The following is a 13,590-nucleotide window of genomic DNA, read 5'->3' as shown; positions in this document are numbered from 1 at the left end:
GTTGGGAATTTACTTTAATAATAAGAATTGATATCTAGCCAAATTTATATTTTGCAGTGTGTATGCAGTTCTATGATGAAAGTTGTTAGCTCACTGTTGTATATTAGGACTTTAAGTTATACATTGCAAGTAACAAAAGGATGTCTCTTTTAAAAGCAGTAACCTGCTGATCTGTTTACAATATATCCACTCTGTAATCTACTTGGTACACATTCTTTGCAGCAGGCATATTAACCCTCTGCACTAACTTCACACAAGTCAAAACCTCCACTATAAAAATGCTGTTCTCTCTCAAGGAAGATAATTAATCACAGGAGTTATGTTGACATTTTTGTGAGGCCTAGTACTTGCCGGAGGAAAAGAACGCTGCAACAGATGCTTTAAAGACATAATAAACTTGCGCCCCCAGGAAGCCAGCACCCGGTGCGGTAGTGATGGAGCAGGTAAAGAAAGAATTTGTATACCTTCTCTATTTTGCATGATAATATTAATTACGTAAACATTCTAAATATTAACTTGTACTAATTGTGTGGTTTTGCTTTGTTTGCCATAAGTTGGCAGGGTATGCTCAGACGTGAGTCCCTTGCTCACTTTGCCACTGGATTCAAGCAAGCCTGGCTGAAGACGGCTGAAATGCCAGAAACCGGTCCTAGGAAGCTTGTTTCCGGTCCAGGGAAGACATGGCTTGGCAGTTCGGGCTGGACTGTTCCCATGAGGCACAGGGTCAGACTAATTTGCATATGGCCATGTCTGAACTGGGGTGGCAGAGTGGGCTAAAGAACGGTGATGGATTAAACCCAGATCAGTTGACTGGGGGTGAGTGCTTGCAATGTTCAACACTCCGTCCATCATTTCCTTTGGTTTTGCTTTGTTTGCCATAAGTTGGCAGGGTATGCTCAGACGTGAGTCCCTTGCTCACTTTGCCACTGGATTCAAGCAAGCCTGGCTGAAGACGGCTGAAATGCCAGAAACCGGTCCTAGGAAGCTTGTTTCCGGTCCAGGGAAGACATGGCTTGGCAGTTCGGGCTGGACTGTTCCCATGAGGCACAGGGTCAGACTGATTTGCATATGGCCATGTCTGAACTGGGGTGGCAGAGTGGGCTAAAGAACGGTGATGGATTAAACCCAGATCAGTTGACTGGGGGTGAGTGCTTGCAATGTTCAACACTCCGTCCATCATTTCCTTTGGTTTTGCTTTGGAGTGTTATAATTAGCCAACTCCTGCACCTCAATAAACACAAGATACACGTGGGACTAAAATGCTAAAATGCATGGCTAATAATTAAATGATTAGCTATGGTACGCAAACTAACTGTAGGATGTGTTAAAATAGAGAATTGCATGATTTATTTTGCTTTTGTGATGGTTTGTGCTTCCAGTGTTGCAGAATGGTGAGTATTATTGCTTTAAATGTTGCTACAAGCTAGGAAAATACTAATACATATTGGGATTAGTGTGGATTTAAACATTAGAATCTTCATTTCCATATATTGATTACCTTTATGTTTGTTTTTGCTTAAGTTGGCATTCGGGCCTACTAGGCCGCAGTACTTAAAATGGAGTTCGGAAGTGGCCACCGTCATGTGATTGCGATGCCTACTGCGCAGACTTGAATGGCTCTGAAGATCTCCAGGCGACCTCCGAAGAAAGACATAATGTTCCTTGTCAAGGATAGGAACGTGGAGGACTGCCAAGACCCAACTAGTGTGAATGACTGAGATGAAAATAGCGACCTGTACACAAAGGTTTACATGTTGTTGCTTCTGAACTTTCGCCTGTGAAACTACGAAAAGAATACAATTGGGGATATGTCATGCCCGGTCTCATGGGAGACAGGCAAACCTGGGAATATGAAAAGTATTACAAAATTCAGAGGATTTAGCCAATCAGAACACTTCTACTCCTAAATTGTTGCACATTGTCCTAAACGTTAAGGAGAAAAGAGTATAAAAGGACGGGGGGTTAGAACAGGGTACCATCTTCCTTCCTTATTGCTGTTAGGCTGTTGGTGTGAAGAGTCGATTTGCTGGATTGTTAGTTCGTTGGTGCGATCGCCTGGTCCTTGGCTAAATTGTGGGGACTGCATTGTGCAGAGGGAGATTTCCTGGACTTACCTGGGTCTCTCTTTGAATATATAAGGACGGTTCCATCCGAAGGAATTTTTGATTTATGGTGTGGGTTGACGGGTTCTTCTGGAAATGGTCGCCAATATTCAAAAAGAATTACAGATTCTAAAAGCATTAAAAAGATAATTGTTAGGCTGATGTCAATTTTAGGAATTATTGGTCAAGGAAACATTTCTATCCCTACACTAACTCTAAGGTGACATCCTTACTTAGCATTCCCTCCCAGGCAAGAGAATCGAGAAAAAGGTGTCAGAAGTGAAGACCTCCTAACAAGTACATTCACTTAGTCAGAGCTCGATCTAAGATGCTCCTTCTAGCTTCCCATCTAAACCTCATCTGCTCCACCCACAGGGCACTGTCCCTAATACAAAACCCCAAAATCGTAGAACACACCCCTCGGCACACCTCTTCAGCCAGGTCTTCCTCCAGTACTTTTCCTGTAGTCCACGGTTGGCATCCGACGACGGTTAGCTTGACCTTGGGTCCCAGTCAACTTACGCACTAGAAGTATCTTCTTCACATTCCAATGCACTCCCCTGTTGGCTTCCCACAGCATCCAACTCCTAGACAAAGACCTATTCTCACTAACGAGCTAAATGTCCTTGCACCTGCAACAGAAACATGAGAACGAGAGAAGAAACATTTCACGTCTTAAGATTTTAAATTTCTCTGCAACCCAAGCCTTTACCAAGGGAATCAATTTCGGCCTACAACATTAGCTAACATAAGAAATGAACAGGCCTTCTCTTTAACATACATGCGATCAGGCCTTTACAAAAATTAAACACTCTATTAAACCACACTCTAAGCATTAGTTCATTATTTTCATATGCGTGAATAAGCAACCTACACGTAGAACTTTAACATGGCACACGTTTAGCCTAATACATTGAGTTGTACGAAAACTAATGATTATTCGTTTTATTGAATACATTCACGATAACTTACAACGTTGATCTTCACGAAGCATTATTACATTTCTAATCACCTCTATGTTAAATGATTACAGCAATACATTTCTATGGCACTTCTAAACATACATTGATTAATATGCGGGTGCTGGCTAACGGTGAATATGATGCACCCCTACAAATTTCAGAATCTTATGGCGCTCTATCACTAACAAAGTGAATTAATTAGATAAACTAAACATTGATTAATAAGAAATGAGTCTGTGATTCTTTAATAAGGTATTGAAAGTTAACCGAAAGGTTTCAAAACTTTAAATGTGTTTTAGCTGGTTCTAAATCACCATCAACCAGTCCAACTATTTGGTCCATCGACCAAGTGGTGGAGTGCCTTGATGTTAAAGTTAGAAATCTATAGGTACTGATGTGTATAATGTATATAATGTAAAGAATTTTTCTCCCGATAGGTAACAAGGTACCCCACATGTCCTGCGCTGCTTTCCCTCCTGTGTGCAGACACGAGTGAGACGTGTGAGTGTTGGTGTAATGGGCCCCACCAATGAATGTGTGCGTGAATGAGTAAGTGTGATGACGGGTCTGTGACGCAGGGAGGCTATGTAAATTTGCCCTTTTCCGCTGGAGCAGTGGCACCGGTCGCTCCGCCCTAGAGTTGGCCCTGCTCTCCGACCTGATCTCCTGCATAGGTCGGGGTGTTTGAGGTGCTTGTTGCCTCCATCTTAGTTGCTTTATTGCTTGCCTCATTTGTGGAGATGGCTGGTCATGGCAGGCAAGCTCTAGCCGGGCAGATCCTTTTATGTGAGGAGACTCCACACTCGTAAACATACTATTCATAAATCCCTTTGTGAATAGCAAACAATCATAAACTTACACAAAAGTGTTAGTTTACCTCTGTGAATCAGGCCCTTTGGCATGATTGATTATAATGGTGGCTGCACAAGCGGGGTAACTATTGGCAACACATGATCGCTCCCTTTAGATGAAGCACTGCAGACTTCGCATGCTCATTTGCAAACAGACCTGATTTCCTTGTGCAGGATAATGGTAATCCCACTTATTCCTTATTGCTCTGCGGCGGTAACTGGCCATGGGCTTCATAATCTCTCTGAAGTTCAGTCACAACCACAACTGAGGGCGGACACAATCTTTACATTAGCAACACTTGAGCATGCAGAACCAAGCTACTGGAAGATAAGAGACTGTTTTCTCTTTCCCGAAAGTCTCAGATCTCAACTCTGAGACAGATTTAGAGTCAACGTTGCATAAAGCTGCTATTTCAAACCTCACAGATCCTATGAAGTCATGGGGTGCTGAGATGGAGAACATAATGCCTGGGACTGAGGAATATAATCAACAGGGGAAAAAAGCAAAATAAGATTGTAGATCAAATACCTGAAACAGTTGCACTTTGGGACCTATGGCTCATCATCTTACTCCCACCCCCAAACTATCTAAATCTCAGCATTCAGTAATTAACTCTTCCAAAGGCTAAAGGTCCTCATGGTGCTTTGTATTCTCAAGATCATAATAGCAGTAACAATCAGAAGAACCATCATTCATAGCATTTCATGAATTAATATGTGCTCACAGAGAGGAAAATAAAAAGGATGCAGTTTGTCTACCAACATCAAACTTAAAATCTCAAGCAGCTATATGCAAAATCTCAAAACAAATGGCTTCAACTGGTGGGCGATTAGCTAAAATGGAGGAATTAAAAGGCAAACTTGAAGAGACTTCCGTTGTCATAAAGGAGTGAGTGGATGATCAACAGAAATAGCCACAGGTCCTGTTCAATACTATGGAAGACATGTAAAATTGGAAAAGGCACAATAATTTGCATGTCCTTGGGGTCGCGGAAGGGGCAGAGGGGGATGATCCCAGGGGGTTTATAATACAACTCTTCTAGAGAGCTTTTCCTGATCTTCAAGAATGGGACATTGGTTGTCAAATCCAGTGGGCACATCGCTTTCCCAATTAATAGGCCTAAAGTTGAGCGCAATACTCTACATTCCAGAGCCTTTATTGTTTATATCAGGCACTTTATTCTTCTGCAGTTGGTATACTAGGCTGCACAACCAAAATAATCTGTTGAAGATGTCAAATATACATTTTCATCAGATCTGTCTTCTGTCATCATACTGTGGAATGCCGCTGGTAATTCAAGCAGATAATTCCTAAATTCCACAATTTAGGAGCACAGCCTCATCTTCAGGAGCTGGCAAGCCTTAAGATAACATATACATCTCAAACATATATGTGCACGTCAGCTGAGCAGGTGGAGAAATTCCTGGAACAATTGCATTGGAGTGGCTTATCTTATAATGATTAATTAATCAGAAAACATACATATCAGTTTTATTACCTTTTTTTTTTTACAGCTGGTTAATTCAATAGATAGTAAACATCAAATACATTTCTAGCAGACACTTAGCAGTATTCCTAAAAAGGAATTAAGAACTGCTGAGCTGTGGATTATACCAGCCAATCTCAGTAATCAATATAGATTCAAAAATATATATTACATCATAGCCAATCGAATCTACCCATGGATACCTAGGTGAGTTGACCCCATGCAATGCGGCTTTGTGTCACAAGACACCACGCTACACACAAATATGGCAGTCAAAAGTTTGGATATTGCATCCGATCAGGGAGTATTTACCAGGATGATCCCGTTAGATGCAGAAAAGGCACTTGACAAGGTCACCTGGCAGTTCCTATGGTGCCTTCTGAGCTACATGGGTTTGGTCCTGTTTTATGAGAAGAATACAAGTTTTATATAAACATCTAAATCCAATGGTGGTGTGCATGGTCTCCCTGTCTGATAAAACTCTCAATTGTGAGAGGGCACCTGCAGATTTACCCACTCTCCCCTCAATTGTTTATTCTCTATTTAGAACCTTCAATCAAAAGACTTCAGCAGTTAATAGCTACATCTCCTTTAACATTAGTGATACCACATGCAAAATTAGTGCGCATTCAAATGATGTCGCAATCTTTATCTCCCGATCTGGGTATTCACTTAACACTAACAAGACCCACATTTTATATAATTATTCATCACCTATCGATCATAGTATATATGTAACAACAGCCACGTATTTGGGGATTCAAATATCTGCTAATATTACAAAATTGTTCCAAAACAATTATAGACTCTATTAGATGCAGTGACACAAGAGCGATGCAACGTCATTAAAATGCTTATGCTCCTAACATTTTTATGTCTTCTTTGTGTTCTCCTTCTTGCAATCCTGAATGTTTTTCTCAAAAACATTGAAAGCATATGGTCTCAATTTATTTGTCAGTTCAAGAAACCAATGTGAGGAATCACTCAAATGCAACAACCTTTATGCAAAGGTTACTTGACTCTCCCATATATAACAATCTTCTATTGGGCATTTTATTCAAAAAGGTTATCCCAATTTACTGGCTTACCATTTATCATATGGTCACTCACTGATTTGTATAGTGATATAGCCCCAGCTCCAGAATTTTTTGAACCTGTGGATTTAAATAAATTAAGATACAAAACATCCGTATAATATCAGTTCCAGACCACTATTTCAAATAAGTTACAGCTCCCAAAACGCAATCTTTACACATCTTTATAGTATACTGCATTTTCCCAAGTTTTTCCCACAATGCACTTGTTCAAGCCTAGGCTCACTCGAAATTACAAACCTTAGGACAATTATATGCAGGACTAATGCTCCATTCTTTTGGCACATTACATACAATATATTCTATTCAGTACAATGATTTTTTTAAGTATCTACAAATGCAAGAATACTTTATGGGCAAATCCCCTATTAGTCTAGAACTGATAGCACAAATAAAAAACCGAGCCTCCACTGAATATAAGGCAATTATTGTAATTAACTATTTCCTGCTCCAATAGAAACAACTATGTGATATACAATTGACTAACTGATCATCATTAAGACTGCTGATTCAGTTGATAGGGTAGCTATAGAACAGACTATCACTCAAAGCCATTCTTAAATATTTATCGACTTAAAATCCATCTTCATAAATTTATACAAGGTATATATTATACTCTAAACAGGTTGTTCTTGTGTCACTGCCGATCTTATTCTAAATGTTTCCATTGTTCGGTTGAAGAAGCTGACACGTTACACATCTCTGCTAAATGTCATTTAATTGAAGGATAGTGACTTTTGGGCAAAACAGTTCTCCCCACTCCTAAACTAATATTTGACATCTCTGACCTAGTTGCACGCAGATTCGCTGGAATCGTTTTGTAGCTGTAATTCTTGCCGGATTCCAAATTGTAAAATTCTGACTTCAAAAAAATCTGCTGACTTAAAGAGAATGTTGCAATCAATGTATTGACCCATGTGAAATGGAACTCACGATAATAGAAAATGACGGGCCTGACAGCATCCAAAAACCATCTGGGAACCACTGATTTCTTTTTAAAATAAATCTTAATGATGAATATCCTTATGCCGAATGTATTGATGTACTATGAATATAATTGATTAATGAACTTTTTTTCCTAATTAATATTATGTGATTAATAACACCGTCTTAATTCTACATTGCTATGCATTTCTGTTACTCTGTATATTACTTCTTTAAATAAAAGTGATGTAATAGTTGAAAACACCTAAAAAATATTATAAATTATTTTTAAAACTGAGAAATTCATTGTGAACCTCATAGTTGAAGTGAAGTTATACTTCCAAAACAAAGACTAAAATACACTGAAATTCACCACTTGTGGTTAGATAAACTACTATAACTCGCACTCCTGTCATGCACTTTCTATGACCTCCAGTATAACATATTTGAGGATATACTAAATTACCTTAAATGTTGCTTCACTGGGTAGAGGTAGATGATTTATTAATAACTAAAAAATGGGCAATGCTAACATTGATGTGCATTAATACTGATTCATAATAGACACTCAAAAAGGATTAATCTTTACATTGACGGACAAAGCTACTGAATACAAATAAGCTTTGGCAAAGCCAATTGGTCTGGTCTTTCACATGGCTACAGTTACCTCAAGTAATTACTAGATGTCCTTTCCAAGTCAGAAATAAACTGTTTGAAGTCTTTAACAAGACTGCAGCCCTTCAGAACTTTACTAGATGTACCTCTCAAGTTATAAGCAGCTGCTTAACTAGTCTGTCACAATGCTGTCATAACATGTTGTTACTCAAGTTATTGTGACTGCTTAAAATGTCCTTTACAATGCTGAGGGTGTGAGGCTTCAACATAAAAATGTACATATCAACTTTTGCTATTCTAAAAAAGCATTGATAAAGTAGAATTCCGCAATTTGTCACTGGGTGTCACTCACAAGTCAAATGCAAAAGTATTAAACTTCTTCCATGAAGCTACAGTTCCACTAGTCATTACTAGGTGTCCCTATCGAGTCAGATGCAAGAGCATTGAAATTCTTAAATGAAGCTGCAGTTGTACAAGCCCTTACTAGGTGTCCCTCACAAATCAAATGCAAAAGCATTGAAATTCTGTAATTAGGCGAAAGTTACACAAGTCTTTACTAAGTGTGCCTCTATAAGTCAAATGCAAAAGCTTTGAAATTCTTACTTGATGCTGTATTTCCACTAGTCATTACAAGGTGTCCCTCAAGTCAAATGCAAATGCATTGATATTCTTTCATGACGGTGCAGTTCCACAATGCCTTACTAGGTTACCCTCACAAGTCAACTGCAAACGCATTGAAATTCTTACATCAACCCACAGTTCCACTAGTCATCACCAGGTGTCCCTCAAAAGTAGAATGGAAATGCATTGTAATCCTTTCATGAAGCTGCAGTTCCCCCAGTCGTTACTAGATGTCCCCTCCTTGTCAAATGCAAAAGTATAGAAAAATGTGGCTTTAGTATAAAAATCTGCATACACACTTTTTCTATTTTAACTAGTTGTGCTTGTTTCCATAGAAGCAATTATTTGCCAAAGCTGGCTAATAATAATGAGTCCAAATTACAGATTTCAATACATTTCTTGACTTTTTTAAAACGTTTGTGATTACATCCTATTGTTTATAGGAACTTTGATTTACTGGTAAGTGATACACAATTACATAGTTTATCTTGATTGCTTATGTTTTGGAGACAGGAGGGTCTCATACAGTGTTGTTAATGCTGTCTTATTGACATCCCTCTAGGGGCAGAGCTCAGGAAGGATGCCGATCACCTGCAAAATTCTTTGATCTGAGAGGAGTGTTTTCTGCAGACTGACAGTGCTTGTACAACACTCCAATAGGGGAGATGTTACTCCACAAGTAGTTTCTAGAGGGCTCTCTCAAGTCAGGTACAAGTGGTTGAAATGTCAATCACAATGCTGTGGGGGGTGGGGGGGGGTGGCTTCAACCTAAACATCTTCATATACTCTCTAGCTACTTTAATGACTTATGCTAATTTCCTTTAGGATACATAAATATACCAAAGCTGGTTTATAGTGAGGGATAAACATGTTAATGTGCAATAAATGTCTTGAGAGTTATGAAAATAGTTGATGTAACCCTACTATATATAGAGTCTATCAGTCATTGGGAAGCGCAAATGTCTAACAATTACTATTTTAGGAAACAATTTTTTTATGCGTTTTTGTACATGTGCAAGGGGAAAATGTAGTCACTCAAAGCAAAAGCATCCAAGGGGTGGAATGGAGTATAATTTGAGTGACATGTCAACAGACCAATGGTGAATGAATGTTGATTGGAAACCCCGATAGATGTATGTATTTTCTGTATGGTATTTTTCACTGGAAAAAATAAGTCTGGCAAGACAGCTAAAGGTGCATTTAGGCAAGACCTAAGAACAGACATTGTGAGTGTACCTGTTTTTTAAAAGGACATTGAACACAAGTAATTATCCTTCCTGTGTTTGAACATTCAGAATCTGAAGTTCCATCATCCCTAGATGTAAAGAGGGCTTTAACCATTTATCTAGACTGCACTATTACCCTGAATCATAGTCCTCCTGGTCCCAGTCCTCTACCCTCCCTCCATCCCATACACCTCCAATAATGTACTCAAACGGTACAAAAGTGATGGAGGGGAGAATTTATTGAAAAAATAGACATAGAAGAAAGTTGTACTTTAAGGACATTTGATCTTATAGCGTGGTAAAGCATCCAGTCGGATTGCCTCATTATGCTATGACTTGGATGAGTAGCACCTAGATGAGGGGGTAATGCATTTTGGCAGTGATGGTAGAAACAGAGTTCTAGTTGTTACCTATTGAGTATGGCAGAATAACTTATATGTTGGTTATTGTGATCCCTATTAAGTGAAAAAGCAATGATTATCTTAAGTAACTTGAGGACTTCAACTATTTTAGGACACTACCACCCCCGTACAACACATATGCAATGAAGGCTCAGAGACACTGTCTTGCTGCCTCTTTTGGTGCTGCTCAGCAAGGTGTTAGGCGACACACTGAGTGAGTGCGCCTTGCTACTGTAATGAAGAGAAATACTTGTAGAGGAGAGAGTTATGGGTGAACCAGGGCAGGAGAAATCTCTGGAGAAACAACACTTGTCACCAGAGTCACTCTTTGTGGGCTAAATAACCAACACAATACAGAACCTCTTAAACAGGATTTTTAGACTGGAAGAATAAATGAATGGGTGGCAACTAGATACAATGATTTCACGTGCTGACGGTGCAGCCTGAGTTTTCCACCTAAGGAGTGCACTCCTGTTTCCCCACAGTTCCTTCAGGGTAGATGGGCTGTGGCCTTCTGGTGGGTGGAGCAACGGTGCCAAAGGAGGGAGGCCAGATGTGAATGCACTGGAGGTGAAGGGGAACCGGTAAAGTTTGTAGTGATGAAGGAACTCGACAGATGATCTGAGGAAAGATAAAGAATGAATGGAATGGTCCACACCATTGTGCGGGTGGGTTCTGAGTAAACAGATCACTGAGCGTTATGAGCTGTCTCTGAGCCTCTCCTAGTAGCAGAGAAGTTAGCGAACAATCTTACTTGTGCATTGCTTCAGTGGCAGTGGGTCACTGTGTGGATTTACATGACTACAATGTGAGGGGTACAGCAGAACCTGCAAGAACAGCATTCTGTGGGCTTCAATGGCTGAAAGTTGCCCCATGTAATTTGCTGTTGAGAGAGGCCTTTCCTCTCAGGGTTCCTGCATAATATAGTCAGTTAAGGTGCACAGGGTGTCTCTCCCGGCTGCACCGTCATGGCAGCTGCAGCTCAGGGTCAGATTTATCATACTTTGATGCAGCACAACACAGGAAGATAACTTTCTGTGGTGCATCAAACGGAAATGGCTGGAATGCACCATATTTACTATATTTTATCTCATTCTTGCTCTTTCCCTGTGCTGGCGCTCATGTGCTGCCTAGTGCCTACTCAGGCACCCTTGCGCCATGGTGCAGGCAGGATTGTTTTGAGCAGGAAGGGATGCCTTTCTACATACAAATAATCCTTAGAGGCTTTTCCCTCTTTCTAAGTGTGCTGCAGATTGCAGCACACTTAGAAAGAGGAAACAACGAGGACAAATAGGGATATCTTTCCCCACTGTGCCTCCCTAGGGACGCCATAGCGTTTTGATGTATTTCCAAGTTTACAAGTCTTGGTAAATCTGGGAATGTGCCAAAATCCATGAGTGAATGCATGTGAACACCCATGCTTCACCCATGGAACGCATTCCCAGGGCAGCAACTTGTGCTTCCTTGTGATACTCCAGATTCACCAAGCAACGCAGGGCCATGCAAGGTGCCCTTGCGTTGCTTGGTAAATCTGACTTAAGTATTGCGTTGCCCTTGTGACACCATGCATGATGCAAGGGCAGCTCCATACAATGATAAATCTGGCTCCAGGTGTTTTTCTCTCTGGCTAGTTGCTGGTACAGAGAGAGCAGTGTCCCTCTCTCTGGGTTATTGTTTAGTTTCTGGTCTGAGGGGTAATTGCCACCCATCAAGCCAACCTCCAGGGGTATGCATACTATGTTATCCACTAGGGGGGTGAACACCATACTTGAGACCACTCTCAGGGTGTGGAAAAACTCCCTAGGCCCTGAATCTTCTTGGAAAGTCCCTGATGAAGTCCGAGGACCAGCTGACTCCACAGGCGAGTGTGAACAGACAGCCTGTGCTTCTTTCCATGACAGTCTCTGAGCCTTAGGTGTCTTTTGGGGGTTGACGGGAGGGTTGGGTGGGGGAGCTTAGCTTGCCATGGGGTCTCAACAAAGCCAGGACCTCAGTTAGCAGTGAAATAGACGGACTCTGGGTCCACAGACTGGACTGTGACTGTTCCCAGAGTGCACGTCTCTCTCCCCAGCTCGATGTGCACACCCTCAGCTTCTTTTTCAGCCATCGGAGCTGGGAAACCAAGAAGACATGAAGCTGTGAAGGACAGAACTCCAGGCCGGCCAGCCTGGCCAAAACCATAAGCACAGATATAGCACTGTCCAAACATGCAGATGGGACAGTCACTTACACGCCCAGCTATACTAATAGAGGCTAACCTTACACCAACAGTCACTGGCAAGTCGGGGCACTCCAGTGGACAAAATTGCTGCCTTCGAGTTGACATATTGAGGTAAATATCTCATCTATAAAGTCTTTGTGTGAAATAACGCATAACTGAAATAATGTAGCTGGAGAACTGTTTGGACATGTATATTTACATTTTATGTGGCAGCTGACATTTCCACGCTGCTCGCAGACCCAGACGTGCCCAAACACACAACGAGTCTCCTGGTTGCACAGTTCGTTCGTAATGCAGGCTACAACAATAATGTGCATTAACGAGCTGAACATTAGCTGCATTAATAGCGAACACCATTGCTTGGTTACCAAACTTTGTTTTCAGTTAAAGTCAAAAAACCACGAAGCATTTCATAATAACCTCGGAGAATTTCCTAATTCCATTACAGAAGAAATTTAAAGCTGCAAAGTTCAAAATAGTTTTCTCTTTTCTAAAATATATCTTGAATTGTTATTTATTTCAAGAACATGTATTTGGGGTTTATATAATATATAGAATTCTCACTGCAAACTTTGAAAATGCAAAGATTTTAGACAATGGATGTATTGACAGGTGAGATGCAATTGACTCTGCCTGGTGCCTTTAAACTGATGTGAATGTTTTAAGTTTGGCAAATAGAATTTCGGCTCTCGTTTGCAGCATACACAATTCTTGTACCTCAAAATGTTTGCTGCGCACATGACTATGCCAATTGATGTTGTTTTGAAACATGTACGCTTCGACTAAGCATTTAATTGGTGCTGGAGTGTACATTTCTCATATGGAGTTCATGAGGCTCGGGTCTTTCCAAATTGAGGCCACTATTCCAGCACACTGCACTGCATTCTAAGGGCATTAACTTATGGCTCTGGAAGGTAAACTATGGCTTCCAACTCTGTATACTGTATCCCAGGATCTCTGACCCTCACTGCATCACGGGGTACCAACCCAGCACCTTGCATTGCCTCATAGTGGCTCTCTCCTGGTGCATGGCTTTCCAAGAACACTAACTGACCAAAAATGCCTTGCATTTTAAGGGCACTAATC

The 13,590-nt window shown here is 40.7% G+C and overlaps 1 long non-coding RNA gene across 2 annotated transcripts in view; it reads right to left on the bottom strand.

Moving 5' to 3' along the window:
* The window catches only part of LOC146823099 (uncharacterized), a 340,269-nt gene continuing 326,679 nt past the window's right edge, over window positions 1–13,590 (bottom strand). Inside the window, exons 3-4 of one of the 2 annotated variants that reach the window (XR_014962139.1) lie at window positions 2,532–2,734; window positions 1–2,231 (exon numbers count right to left, since the gene is read on the bottom strand). This is a non-coding gene — a long non-coding RNA (uncharacterized LOC146823099). The remainder of the gene's footprint in view (window positions 2,232–2,531; window positions 2,735–13,590) is intronic. The other variant, XR_014962138.1, reaches the window with a different exon arrangement.

Source organism: Triturus cristatus, chromosome 5_2, assembly GCF_964204655.1.
Source record: "Triturus cristatus chromosome 5_2, aTriCri1.1, whole genome shotgun sequence".
NCBI lineage: Eukaryota > Metazoa > Chordata > Amphibia > Caudata > Salamandridae > Triturus > Triturus cristatus.
Note: the sequence above shows the minus strand (reverse complement) of the source record. Positions and strands in the feature narration are given on the sequence as shown.